The following is a 14,329-nucleotide window of genomic DNA, read 5'->3' as shown; positions in this document are numbered from 1 at the left end:
TCCTTCATTGCTAAACCTGGGCCTAACAACTGGGGCTGTGTGACTAACTCATTCAGCTTCTTACATAGTGGGGGACAAATGTTTCTGAGGGCCTGGTACCTTAAACATTTTGTTCACATCTTGAAGTAGAACATAACTGATCCAGCTCAATGAGCAGTGTTAGTGCAGAAGTCCCCAGTGTCACTTTTGCTGTTGTTTTTCACTGAAGTGCAAGATGAGGAACAAAGTCACTGAGGCTTTGTGCCTGTGGAAACCCTAAAATAGAAGAAAGATTAAAAAATATAGTCCATCAACAGGAAAGCTACTGTCATCTAACCCACCTTTTATTACACCTGTCTGCATGAAGAGAATGTTATCCAAAAAGCAGGATAGAGTGCTTCAGGAAAACTGGTTGTTGTCTAAATTAGACGCTTAAACTGCTTTGGTTTCCTTTATGGGTAAGCCCTCCTGTGGTGTAATGGGGAAGGGAAAGAAAGCAAGAGGCTCTCAAAGAAGTGCTAGGAAGCGTGATTAGAACTGAACCGGTATCATATTCAGTTAGTGTGGTCCAAAACAGTGAATATATATATACCCTGACAGATCTCTTTTGAGGTTTCATATTTGGACATGTAAGTAGCTATGGAATGTACTTTTTATAAAGGTGTTAAAAGTATCCCTCTAATAGATGGGAAAGTTCTGTTCTATGTGTTTTCTGGAAATAGTTATAGGTTGTAATCTTTCCCTTAAATTGGCTGTATTTATGTACAGTGTGAAACATGACATCCTGAAAAAGCTATACATGTTTCCTGCCCTCTTACCACAGTGTTTTTTTGCACTCATTTTTTTCCTTAAGTCAATCTCACGAAGGAAAAAAAAAGTATGCCATTTTGTAATTAATCCACAAAATCTGGGAAGCCTAAAAACGTGATTATGGCGTCTACCGCCATGAATAATCATATTTCCACAAAAAATGCCCCAAGCCCACAAAGTGCATAATGCTCAGGATGAAGTGCCTCCTGAAATTAGGAGGCTGAAGAAGAATGTCGTGAGACTGCTTGAACGTGGGCATCCTGCTTTCCTGGGGAAGCTGGGGGAAGTGTCCCCCAGTCCTTGTCACAAATTGTTTAGTGCTCCCTATCTGTTTTTTATACATCAGCTTTGTATTTACCCTTCAATGCATATCCACTTGGAAAAGCTACCAAACAATGTGCTTATGTTATATAGTCAAATAAGGTTATTACAGGTATCAGAAATTTAACCCTGTTCTACAGCATGAAACTAGTGGAGATATTGAAAATCTAACAATTCATGTTGGTCAAAGGCACAAAAGAGCTAATATGAAATTTAAGAAAATCTAATCCTTGCAGCAGACGGGATTCTTAGATAAACAAAAATGGAGATCAGTGTTTCCTTTGCCTTTTCTAAATCATGTTCTTGATTTCAGGGTGGAACTTCTAACCGGGACCATGTAGAAAGAAATTAATTTGTTTTTGTTCCCCCCCTCTCACAAAAGAAGGAAAAGAATGATATATTCTTTCATATTAAGGGTCTAATATGAGGAAAGGAGGAAGAAATGATGAAAATGCTTTTGCTAATGGCCTGATTTAACTTTGGTTTTGTCTTTGCCCACAGAAAATATCCTACCAGTCATTATCACTTTTGCATCTACTTCTGAACCGTTCTTGTTGATACAGAACACTGAAGGACATAGAATGGATTATTTTATGCATGGGGTGGATTTTTTGTTTATTTGTTTGGGTTGTTTTTCTTATGTACAGTTACTGGGTGTTCCCTTAATTGGAGGAGCACTTTGAGCTTTGTCCTGTGGAGGAGTCCTATGCTCTACTAAGCAGTTATTTTGAACTTTGGCTCCTAGATTCAAAATACTGTCTTGACAATCTTACTGGCATTCAACCCTAGGCATGCAGGTTTGACAGATATCTTGCTTTCTTCCTGTACTTTCCCAAACCCCTAGACTGCATGTTTGCTTCTGTCCAGAGTTGTTGCAGTTTGCAGTTTGGCTGAGCAGTGTGGCCACTACCCCATGTGCCAGATGAGTGTCTCCCGGACATGTTTCTCAGAGCATGCTTCACTCAAATCATGTTAGGCCTCTCACAAGTCACTGCTCAGAGAATGTCACTTTCTTTTAAAATATAGTGAGTAAATTTCTTTCTGCCTTGGCTGCTTACGCATGAGCTAGTAGCTGTACCATTTTTCAGGGGTTAAATTTCCTCTTTTGACTGAGGCTATTCATTCTTTCTTTCTTTCTCTGTATTGAAATGTGTAGCGGTCATTAATCCTTCTGCTCTTTTTGGATTCTTAATTATTAATCCTATCAGGAATCTTGGACACTCTAGTCAGCATTAAATCTTATAAATTGGGAGTGGCAGGGTGAGCAGGCCAATACTGCCATTATATTTCTGTTGTATAATAGCTCTGTGCCTCTCTGGCTGAATATGTATGACTGCTTTTTTAAGGCTGATTTGTTAGGCTTTATTCTAGGTATTTGTCAGCAGTTATTCTGTCAGTTAGGTTGTCCCAGCCAGCCTTGAGGGCGAATTACATTCAGCTGCTGAACTGCCTTTACATATCCTGAGAGCATTGGTAGGTACAGAGATTTAAGAACTGGAAGAGTGGCCTCAAGCCGTAATTTCCTTAAATCCCATTGACTGGCAGAAGAGGAATGCTGTTTTTCTGAGTAGAGTCAAGCAGGTAAATGGTAATGGGGGAGTTGCTGTGGCTTCACTTTTTGTGTGTGGGTGTGTTTTTTTTATTTTTAGTTAATATAAATTAATTTAATCTGAATGAATTCAAAGTGAGGATGGTAATGCCAGTGTAGCTCCCTCTGTAAGAGTAGTGTTTTCAAGCTAATGCCAGTATTGTTTGAGAAGACTTTACTATGTGGAGGTAGAAATCTGAAATACTCCTCCACAAAGAGAAATGGATGGGTAATGGTTATGGGGTCTATATGTAGCTGAAAAGAAGTTATTTTTCCATTTAGAATATAGCTTGGATTGGATTGGAGTGTGGAGAAGCATCATGAATAACTACTGGGCAGGTGGGGGAATAGGGGAATACTTGTTTAATTTGTAAAACGGTAAGCCAAATCTGCAGTTGAGTCGCCCGCTCCTCAAAAAACCTAGTGGACATGGAGGGTTCTTGGCACTTCTGAAAATCATGCTACCCAGTTCTGTTTCAAGAAGCTTCTAATATAAGGCTCCTAGCTCCAAACGCCACGAGAAGCTGTGGTGCGACTGCATTGAGGGGTTTCTACCTTTTAATGGACGGTGACTTAACAAGTAAGTTGAAGGCGGCTGTACTGTGACGTGAGTCTGTGTAGTCCCACCTGATTTTAAAGTACGGATCCCTAGACTAGGATGTACACAGATGTTACTGCCTGATTTATTTCTTGCAGGGAAAGCAAACTCGCAGAAGATAGTTCAGGTTCCTCATTGTTAACAGAATTGTCACAGGAAAAAAAAATGTGATTTATTGTCAAAATCTTATTTACCTTTAGATAAATCAGCCTAGAAAAATACTCTGTCATCAGTTGCATTCTTTCAAGTACAATGCCTCTCTTGTTTCTGTATCCTTTCTTCTGCTCTCCATCTGCCTGCTTAATATCTTCTACACCATCTTTTGCCTCTGGATATTTAGATCCTTTTCAGCTAAGCTTCCTAATGCAGTGGGTTATCTGTTGTGGTATCATTACAAGTGCTCATACTTCCCCCTTTTTTGCTTCTTTTATTTGTTTAAAAACTAAATGACGCTCCCACTTGGTTCTTTTATTTTGTATCTAAATTTCAGGCCTCTTTCAAGGGTATGGTTTCTCTTGCTCTGTTCTTGCTCCTCTCTTCTCCCTCCCCTCCCCCAGTATAACCCTGTAACTTTTCCTGCCACTCTTCTGCCTTTACCTGTCCCTTTCAGCTGCTTGTGTCTCAAAGTAGCTGTGGTAGTACCTCGACTGGTAAAAAATCAGGTCTGCCCAGAAGGTTAAGCTTAATAACACCGTGTTGTTCCCAAGTCTGTTGTGGGAATAGTTGGGGCAGAAAACTATTTCTCATTTTAAAACCCTGGAAAAAATCACCAGCTTTGCAAAAACTGACAGTAGTGCCATTTTCGAAGCATATGGCTCAGCACGCAGTGTTAATGCAGAGCTCTTGGATGCTCTTTGTTCGTGTAATGGATCGCACTGGTGTGATTAGTAACCTCTGGTAAACCAGCATCGAATTCCCAGGTCTGAAGCTTTGTCACAGCAAGTGCTCGACTGGCTGTATCAAAGGCCTGTAAAAACAAACTATACCAAGAGCCCACGTTTGTTCCAGTCTATAGAGATTGGTATATTTTTGCTTCCTATAAATGTTTAACACAGTCATACTGCGTTTGTCTACCAGCAGCAGCTTCTACAGTGGAATTAGAAATGCAATTGTAACTAAACTGATAACTCGATGTGAAGTTAGTGGAAGGTGGATTTTTTGTTCATTTTTTTGTTTCACAGTGTTTTTCAAATAGCTTAGAATCCTAAAATGAGAGCATCCATATATATCCGGCTACTGTAGCTTGTTTTCCAGAAACTGATTATGTTCTGAGGGTGTTTTCAACATGGACAAGCAGTTCTGAAAAAGAAGAACATCCTTCTCTTCAGAAATTAAAAGCAGTAATTTCTGAGTAAGGCTTTTTGGTATTTCACTGTCACGCTGCTTGTATTTGTACTTTAAAAAAAGTATTTCTTTTTTGAGATGTTGCATTTTCGATATTACAGTAAAATAGGTTATTCACCAAAAAGCAGAAGAAAGTGTTTCTTAGCAGTTTGTTTTTAGAACTGCAGAAATCCAAAGCACCTTGCCTCTTCCCCCATCAAAGTAACAGTGCAGACTTAATGAGTGAAAGTTGTTGACCAGTATGCACTGACTGTTGCTCCTGGTCTAAATTTTATAACTATCTGGGCAACCAGCATATTGCAAAGGGAGTCAAATCATTGTCAGCATTTGTTTTGAAGTCTTAGTCATTGAGGCTGATAGCTTGGCGCACAGCTCACTAAAGCAACCAGACTACTTGATATAAATGTGTTTGTACACACACGCGTACATTACTTTGAAATCGTCAAAAATGAACGTAGTAGCAATCTAAAAAGCAGATGCAGTCTCTTTTGGCAAATAGCAGACAGTATTATTCATTCTGTTACATGTTCAAGAACTGTAGTTAGTTCAATACCACTGTGTATTTCTCTACCCCTTCTGAGTCGTACGCCTCTGTATTCCTCCAGTTACTTTTGGCTTGTGTGCTGCCTAATGTGAAATACATTTTTTTTTTTATTTTATTTTTTGTTTCTGGCAAATATATGCCTTTAACACAGAAACTGAAGTTCTCCCCAGCAATTGTTCTGCCATCCAGATTATACATCCATACAACAGGAGATGGGGAGAGAGGTATGAAAGTAGGCTGAGGAAAAAGAGCAGGTGGAATCAAGTATTAAAATGCCATATTAAAAGTAAACATGGCACACTTCCTTTTTTTTGTTGTTGTTGTATTCCCACTTTAATTATATGAAACATCCGTATGGAAGAAAGCCCACAGTTGTAAGCTAAGGCATCACCAATTCTGGATTAGAAGGACAATTAACTTTCTGTTGCACTGAAAGCATTTGAATTGTGGTTCCGATATAATACCACTTGCATAGTTCAGGACCTCTTTATTTAACCTAGTGAGCTTTTTTGTTTGTTTGTTTTTTGTGCGTGTGTTCTCTCCCCCAGGTTATTAAATGCTTTACACTGCGCTGCAACAGTTAAGTGTAAACATGTTGCACTTTTTTTAATGCACACTTTTACAGAAATTCCCAGGCAGAAATTAGGCCTATTTGTATTAACCTTACTTTATGCACATTCAGATACAACCACGTGGGGCTTAAGACCTCAGCAGAAGTAGTAAGAGGAAGTAGTTTAGGGAAGATCTAACCTGTTTCTTACAAGGTTACCAGGAAGTGGACTAGACTGTCTGCGTATGTCCCGTCTCAACACAGTAAAACATCACCCTTCTGTCTGTAGTCTTTCCAGAGCTGGATCACAGGTGTCAGCTAGCTTATGGGACAGGTAATGGCCTTTTTGTTTTAGACTGTATCTGTATCTGGAAGTAATCATCTGCTGACTGTTTAAGAGAGTGAGTGATAGCGCGTAACCTTGTCAGGAGACTCTGGTAATCTTACGGGCAGCAACCACAGCGATTGCCGTCGCCTTTAATAGAGACTCGGGTGCCTCTGAGCTAGAGTAAATTGCAAACGTTTTCTCCTCTGCTTCTAAAGAAATAGACTCTCAGGTAGAGAACGGCTAATCTGATAGCATTCTGTGATAATTAGTCGATCTCTGCAATTAAGGTATCGTAGGACCTGAAAAATAACAGGCCTAGAAAAACTGCGGTTTCTTTTCCATGTTTTGCCGAGTGACGGTCTTGACAGCTTACATTAGAATGCTTTTACATCCTGTGGACTTTCTGATTATACTTATTAACGCAAAACTAATGATCGTTTCAGGTTGCATTCCTTGAAATGTTATTTTTCTTCCCTGTTTCCCCCGTGAACTAAATATTTGCCTGTAACTTCAAAAAACATGTTTCATGAGTTGTTAGGCATTGATACTCAGAATTCTCATGAAGAGTTAATTTCTCTTCTTTTTTTGTCCCTGCTGTTCAACGGTGAATTTCTCACTTAGAAAAAGAGGGGTCCAAAATGAACACTAATTACTTTTAACTATTTTTCTTTCCTCTGACACTGTGCAAATGCTAAGCAACTTCTATAAAGATTGACAATATGTTGGTATTTACAAGCAAGACTACCAAAACCATTCCAAGAAACAAATTATTGTGTGGCTTTTTTCTTGTTTTCTTTTCACTTTTTCTTTTTTTTTCAAAATGTTCTGATTGGAAACACTATCCTTATCCCTCTCTGCCTTACAACTAGCAGTTCTATGTTAGTGTTTCTGTGGAGAAGATTTAAACTGAGCACCTGGAAAGCAGTTTAGCATGAGTGAACAATGCCTTTGACCGCAGTATTGTGTCCTGATTTGGTAATTATATCCTAAACTGGTATGTGTGTATATGCGGGAAAAGGGCAGGATTTTCAAATGGTACTTTTTTTTTTTTTGAAAGTTAGAAATATTTGGAGATGCTCTTACTGATTTTAAGCAAATGTAATCTCGCTAGTTCTTAAGCCGTACCCTAATGGTAGCTTTCCATCAAATCAGGAGTAAAGGAGGGGATCATCCATGAACAGTGTCCTAAGAGCACTTCTCCGCCTTGGAATAACCCATGGTAGTCGCATGCGGTTCTGTAAGGGCACAGGATTCCTTGCACAACTGTTCATATGTAAATAGTCATGATTGAGTGGCTGGGTTTGTTCAAGTCCTTTCTGGTGGGGGGGAAAGGGGGGAATGCTCTATTCTCTCTGTGTGCTCTGAGAAGAAGATAATGAAAGCCTTTGTGCCCCCCCTCCAAAGACCTGCATTTCAACAGGAATTGGCCATGCAGCTGCAACCCTAGCAACAAGGCCTTGGAAAGAAGAATTAGGGCAGCCTTCCAAGAGAGAATGGCCACGTTTGGAGATGAGCAAACGAAACTGGTAGCATAGTATTTAGAAAGTAAAGTATAGAAGAACCTGTCTGCCTTGGTTCCCAGGTTTATTTTTGGAATTGTAATGCTTACAGACTGAAATCCCCATTTCCATTTTTAGTAAAACGACAAGTCAGTACCTAAAGACTCGTCTTAAGGGTCTGTATTGTTTGTGACTTTCAACTGTATCCTAATTTGAGCTTTAGCAATTTATGGTACTGACAATAGTATCAAGTAGTAAAAATCCTTAATTTTTTTTTTTTCAGTTTTACAGAGTCTTGAGTGTGTATTTCTTGAAGAATTCATAGTGCTGTTTGATATAGTACACAATTCACTATCACCAGTTAAACAGTGCAAAGGAAATCGGTTGGAACTGATTTCTGCACTGTGGAACACACAAAATCCTTAAAGAAACAGTGGTTTGAGAAACTAATTTATTCTGAAAATTCACGGGATTCTGCAAGATTTGTATTGGTGCTTGTGAAGTGGTTATGCTTATTGTGACAGCTGTTTTCTGGAGAAATTAACCCTACACATTGCACTTGAAGGATGTGGCAATCTGATCCATTTGCATGGGAAGTATTGGATGAATCGAGATAACCACACTGCTGATGTGGATACAATAGGCTTCATTAATTACCCAGCTGCGGAAAGCAATTCACCATGCACAGTTCTCGCGGCCTGTTTGGGAGAGAAGGGGTGTCTGTTGGAGAGAGCCTGCATAATGAATACCTTACACCAAGTGCGCTGTGACTGAGTGGCAGACAAAGGCGGCTTTGGGGAAGTAACTGCTTATTGTGCATAAAAGGATAGCAGCCATATCTGGCCTTCACACTGAACCTAACTAACATATGAGCCATCACTTCTGCTTTCCTAGGAGAAACGGGAAATCGAATCCGGTTAGGAAGCAAGGATACCTTGCAAGTGGAGGCGCTGTTACTGTATCACGGTCGTATGTTACTGAATTGAAGAAAGGTGACGTGAAAAGATTGGTAACTTCTGTTCTGTTTTGCAGCATTTTGACAAACGCAGTAGCTGTTTTTTGGCAAGATGCCTACTGACTTTGCTGTCTCTTCCTGTCTCACCTCCTGTGTGCCCTCTCGAACATCTAAGCTAGGAGCTGATCGTCCAGTCAGAGCCCTGAGCTAGCAGCAGCAGCAAATCTTGTGATTCCTGAATATCCTTTGATTTGACTTAGGCTGACCTGGGGCAACTGCGAGGCAGGAGCACATTCCCATCTGCTGACTCTGCTACAGAGGCAGCAGTGTCCCACACAGGCGCAGGATGGAAAGCTGGAACAGCAACATCTTAAATTGTTTTAGCAAGATTTAGTGGAGCTTGATTGCAGATGAGATGAGTTACTCATTTCTTGGCTTTTTTTTTTTTTCCTTTTTCCTTCTTCTTACCTGCTCCTCCACTTGCTCTGTATTCAGCCTGCACAATGGAAGAGGACTCAAGGTGGAAGCTGGGAAGAAAGGGGTTCCCGCACAAAGTGTATTTGCTGACTTGCTGTTTAACAGCAAAGGGAAAGTCTGGCATCTCTATTGTATTTGGAGACACCCTGAGTTTCAAATAACAGAATACTTGGTGTTTTTGTGAGGGGTGGGCAAAACAAGGAATTATATTGGGCTGGGTTGGGATTTGAGTCTGTATTCAAACGCTGGTTTGAACAAGTATATCTTGTGCGCTTTGCTTTCGCTAACAACTTCTGTAAAATTATGAATTTAAAGAGCTTGAACCCCCTTTAACAGCCCTTTCTTTTAATTGAGAAAGAGCAACCATGATGAAGAACCATGTTAAAGAGCAACCATGACTTTGATCTAAATATATGTTTCTTAAATCTTAATCTTAACCTTTAGGTAAAAATGTATATGCCAGGCAGAGGAATTGGTTTTTACACCACCACCGCTTGAATCTGCTGACAAACAAACTGTTGGTTTCCAGAAGTACACAGGATTTCTGTGGCATTAGGAGATGTGATCTCATTTAATATAGGAAAACTTTGCATGGTAAACTGAATTGCCACATTACAACAGTTGGATAATTTAGTCAGTTAAAGCAGTTGATGCTCACTTGTCATTTGTGTTGATTTAGTTAAGTCAGTGCTACATGCAGACTAGATTGTATCCTCTAGCAAAACCCTAGTGACTCATCTCCAGACCTTCACTGGAAAGGATTATACTAATGAAATACTATGATGGTATTAAATAATGTACAAAACAGAACTAAGAAATGTGAAGGCAGCACAAGCTTTTTGAGCAGAGAGGACTCCACTGTGTTTTACAACATAAATATTCAGTAACTCTGGAGTTTGCCAGCATTTCTGTAGCATGCAAAAAGAAGGCTCACCAGAAAGTTTGTAAAGGTAAGCATGCAGGTATTTGCCGAAAGTATATACTTCAAAGCCTTTGCGATCTTTTCTTTAAAAGTGGCCTCAAAACTCTTCAGGAGCTCCAGTTAACTGGGAAAAGAGGAAAAAGTCTCCATCAGACCTAAGGAAATAATATATCTTCTCAAAATCCACAGATCTGCAGATTTAAGTTTATAAAATCAGAGTGCTAGTCTGGGCTAAGATGATCTTTCTGAAACCTTTGTCTACTTAATTCTTGTTTCTTATTCATCTGCCACAGCAGTTTCTAAGAGGAAACGAAGCTGTTTTGCTACTTACTGCTTAGGGTCTCCGGATGGCTGTGATCCCTGCCAAGGGCAAGGTCCCACTGCATTAAAATACAAGCATGGTCTTAAAAGTGAAATGTTTACCAGACCATGCTCGTGTTTTAGAGAGGAACGTGTGCCAGTATGCCTAGGCTTTTCTGACACTGTTAGTACCTGTAAAGGTTGTGGATTTCTATGTTTGGAGTTTTTACCGATCTGTCATGTTTCTCCATAATAACGCTTGGAGCCAGGATGATCCTTCGCAGTAAGTCATACGTATTTATCTTGTGGTCTATGGAAATAAATACTTGCCAAGAGAAAACTCTGACAGGTAACTTAGTTATCGGCGAAAGAATAGAATAAGACAGCAGGTCATGGAGAACAGCTTAAGTGATGTTGGTAAAGCTATTTGCCAAGACTAAGCATGGAAGCTTCTGATGTTAAATCCATCATGATCTAAGCCTTGTAATTCATTTCACTGTGCCTGTGACTTATTCTGCAGTCTCGATCAGTGTAGTTTACAAAAGAGGTCTTGAAGGAACCTAAGACAACTTCCGTGAATTATACTTCTGAAGTATACATTCAGTATATATCATCATGATGCAAGGAGCTGCAAGGGCTGCTTACAGCTTCATTGTATGTGGAACAAAAAGATTGCCTGCTGCGTTGGCTGTCCTGTAGCTGATCTCGAATAAAGAAACTTGCATTTCCCTTTTTCAAGTGAACAAACAGTTTTGAGTGATGTGAGAAACACTTGAGTCTTCATGCTTATATTTATAGAGACTCTCGTTTGGTGTGGCAGCAGCATTCCTCTCATAGCGAGGAAGCAGAAGTGTTGCATTTCATATGGCTGTGTTACTTGAGACCTTTTAAGTTTATCAGCAGAGGTACTGTATATCCAGTGATTGTTTTGGCATGAGAAATACCATGGTCGAAGCATTGTTTATTTTTCAGGCTTCCTTAGTTTTTTGGCAGCCTTTCTTTAGGCCAGAAGGGTGGAGAGGTAGCGAAGGAAGGTAGTACTTTGTGTGTGTGTGTGTGTGTGTGTGTGTGTTAAGGTTTGGGGGCAGTTGGGTCCCCCTCTTCCTTACCTGCTTGCAAGTGGGTAACTTATAAAACAGTGTATAAGAGGTGCTGCTTGGAGACTGTATAGCTCTGATCTGTACCACTGGTGCTGTTTTCAAATGCTTTTTCTTGTACATGACTTCATTTCTTCTCCTTCCCTCCCCCTGCCTTTAATTCTCTTAGACTAGGTCTTTGTCCACAAAAGTATTCATTCAGTGTGGATAAGCAAATACTGTAGGGGTAACGTGACAGCAGAATTATAATGCTCTCAATGGGGAAACCTGTAATTTCTTACTGTGCCAGCTTACGGTGGTAAGATTTTTATTTTTTTTAATACTTCTCGTTGCTAACATCTGCTGGAAGGAAACACTACCCTGGCTGTTTCAGAATGCAATATTAAGAGATTTTTTTTCTCTCTCTCTCTCTCATGGTATGTACGTGGAGGAAGGAAGCAGAGATATGAACAATATTCTTGAAGAAGGGATGAGAAAGCAAGAGGTAGGCAGGGATGATGTTTGAAGGCTGAGCCAGGCTCACATAGAGATCTGGCCAATGCAGGCAGAACGGCCTCCGTTCTTAACTGGGTTCCAAGAGGAGTAATGCTGTTCTCTTGACAAGTGTGGGTCAATAACTCTATTAGTATGTAAGCCCTTAGTGCGCATCCCTTTGGATGACTGATGGTTTGTCTCCTCCCAGCTCAACAGGGTTACTTGGACTTGCCTGTGTCACTTCTCTTCCCCCTCTCTCCTCTGAGTACCTGGCAGCTTGACACACCTTGAGGGCGATTGCTCTGTTTGCTTTAAACATTGGCAATAAGATGAAAGAACATTGGGAACTTCAGCTAATATCACCTTAAGCCTTAACCGCAGCAAATAGTGTAAATTTCTGGAGTTAATGGGAGGGGAAGGGTGGAGGAAGGAGATGTTTACTGATTTGGGGTTCACTTTTTCTAAATTGGCAGTCCCTCCCTCCCCCAGTATCTTTTATTCCTGTCCGAAGAGCTGAGCTTGGCCAGATAAATCATCCTACAGAAGGTAGATACATACACAAGGCTGGCTTTTTTTTTTTTTTTTTTTTTTGAAAACAAGTGAAATACTTGGATTGCAAAAATGAGAAGATAGATTGTGAAGCAGGAAGAGTTTCCACCAAACCTAAATTAATTTTAAAAGGCATGAGAACATTTTGTATCTCTTTACTTGGAATACCATGCATAATGAAAGTAACAGTGAAAGGCCCCCTTGCCTCTGAAAGAGTGAGGGAGCTGTGAGAGGGTTGTTTGAGAAAGGAGAAAAATGTTAATTTGGGGGAGGGGGGAATAAAGTTTATATACAACTCTGCTCCGAGTTATGATTGAAATGAAGGTGCATATTTTTAACACTGAGCTTAATCACTGGAACAGGTTTCTAGTTCCATAATTCACCGTCTTCAAGTGATGTTTGAAGAAGATTCCAAGTCAAACTAGGAATTAAAGATCTTCAGTTTCATTCAGTTATGACTTTAATCTGTCCTTTGTGTAGGATATTGAACAACATTGTAGGAGGCTGTTCAGACTAGAAAAACCATCACTCCTCCTAGATGCAAAACAAAGATTACGATAGAAGTTTGAGAGGCCTTGTTCAACTCAACTGTTGCTTGTCCACACAACCAACTTTAAAATGTCCGTATTCTTTTCTTCGGATTTTTTTTGTTTAAACTGAAAATTTGGCATTTCAGCAGGGTCATTGGTTGATTAATGGCCACTATGTTTGTTTGTTTTTCTGGCACATTAAAAATAACAGACTGCTTTTGATTTAATAGTGTTTGACACAGAACACTTGCAAGGAAATGCAGATTTCTGATATGGTGGCATACTTGAAAAAAATTTGCATCAGTAAATAGGATGTGGTGTTTTTTTCTGCCAGTAACTGCTGTAGGTCAGCATTAGTTTAGTAAGTCAGTTCTCCTTCCAAGCCATGTTTTGTATTGCTTTACCTTTCTTTTTTTCCCTGTGCAATTTCTCTCCTCTGCAAGGCCTTTGCCTCTCATCTGTGCTCTTATGCCTTAACTATTAAGTCTAGCTCTTCTGAGAAAGAAGATTAGGCTCTCTAAAATTCTGTTATGGCACAAGAAAATATATTCAAAGTAAAATATGGGAGTCTAGTGACTTGTGTAAATCTGTTACGAGCTTTTCTTCAGTAAGAAAAGGAATGCTATCTGACATGGCTACATAGTTGTGTTGTTGACTAATTGTAGTAAAGAAGGCAGGTTTTTTTGAAAGTGCTTTTCGTTTTTTTTTTTTTTTTTTTGTATTAACTTGGGTTAGGCTACAGCAGACAAGTAAACATTGACGTGTATAACCACTACATGTGTGGTATATTCCATAAATAAGACTCTTACTGTACTCATTAGGGGTTTTAAGAAGGTTGCAAAATGGTGTTTTATTGGAGAGCTGCAGAGCATGCTGCAGACGCTGTGTAAACACAGAAGACCATGCTGAGATGAAGAAATGAAACTAGTAAGAGTACATAAAACTCAGGAGGTATCCCACACTAACTCCCGCTGTGGATGGTAGAATTTCCACATTTGTAGTGGAGGAGTAGTGTCTGTGGATTATGAACAGCCATCATGTGTGTTAGTTCTACTATAGCTTCTTACATTCACTCTTCCCCACCTAGACAAGCATTCATTAATATATATCTTGTCTTAAAATGATAGTGGTAGTTGAGAAGCAATCTGTTATATTACTATCTGACCTGCAAAAGATTGCTTAATTACTGTGTTCATTCCATGTAGCAAAAAGCAAATGATTGGAAAGATTCCTTTTAAAAAGAAGAATGTTGTGATTTTTACCATCAAATACAAAATTAACTTAAAACTAGACCCTCCTTTTTGGATCAGTGAATAAAACATCTGAAGATTTTCTTATTTAGAGAGGAAAAAATGAGCCTTGGTTTGAGATTTCTTTAAGGCAGCAAAAGTAGGCGTTTGGAGAGGAAGTTCATTAAAATACTTAATATGTGACTTTATTTTGATAGAATACAATGAAAGCAGA

General features: G+C 39.5%; 1 protein-coding gene across 15 annotated transcripts in view; it reads left to right on the top strand.

Moving 5' to 3' along the window:
- The window catches only part of LOC138060849 (CDC42 small effector protein 2), an 86,584-nt gene that overhangs the window by 21,419 nt on the left and 50,836 nt on the right, over positions 1-14,329 (top strand). Inside the window, exon 1 of one of the 15 annotated variants that reach the window (XM_068924794.1) lies at positions 5,901-6,068. The exons of 12 other annotated variants lie outside the window; for them this stretch is intronic. The gene's annotated coding sequence lies outside the window, so the exon portion shown is untranslated. Of the gene's footprint in view, positions 1-5,900; positions 6,069-7,844; positions 8,571-14,329 lie in introns of those variants that run through there. 2 more of the 15 variants (XM_068924803.1, XM_068924800.1) reach the window with 2 other exon arrangements.

Source organism: Struthio camelus, chromosome W (assembly GCF_040807025.1).
Source record: "Struthio camelus isolate bStrCam1 chromosome W, bStrCam1.hap1, whole genome shotgun sequence".
In the NCBI taxonomy this organism is placed as follows: domain Eukaryota; kingdom Metazoa; phylum Chordata; class Aves; order Struthioniformes; family Struthionidae; genus Struthio; species Struthio camelus.
Note: the sequence above shows the minus strand (reverse complement) of the source record. Positions and strands in the feature narration are given on the sequence as shown.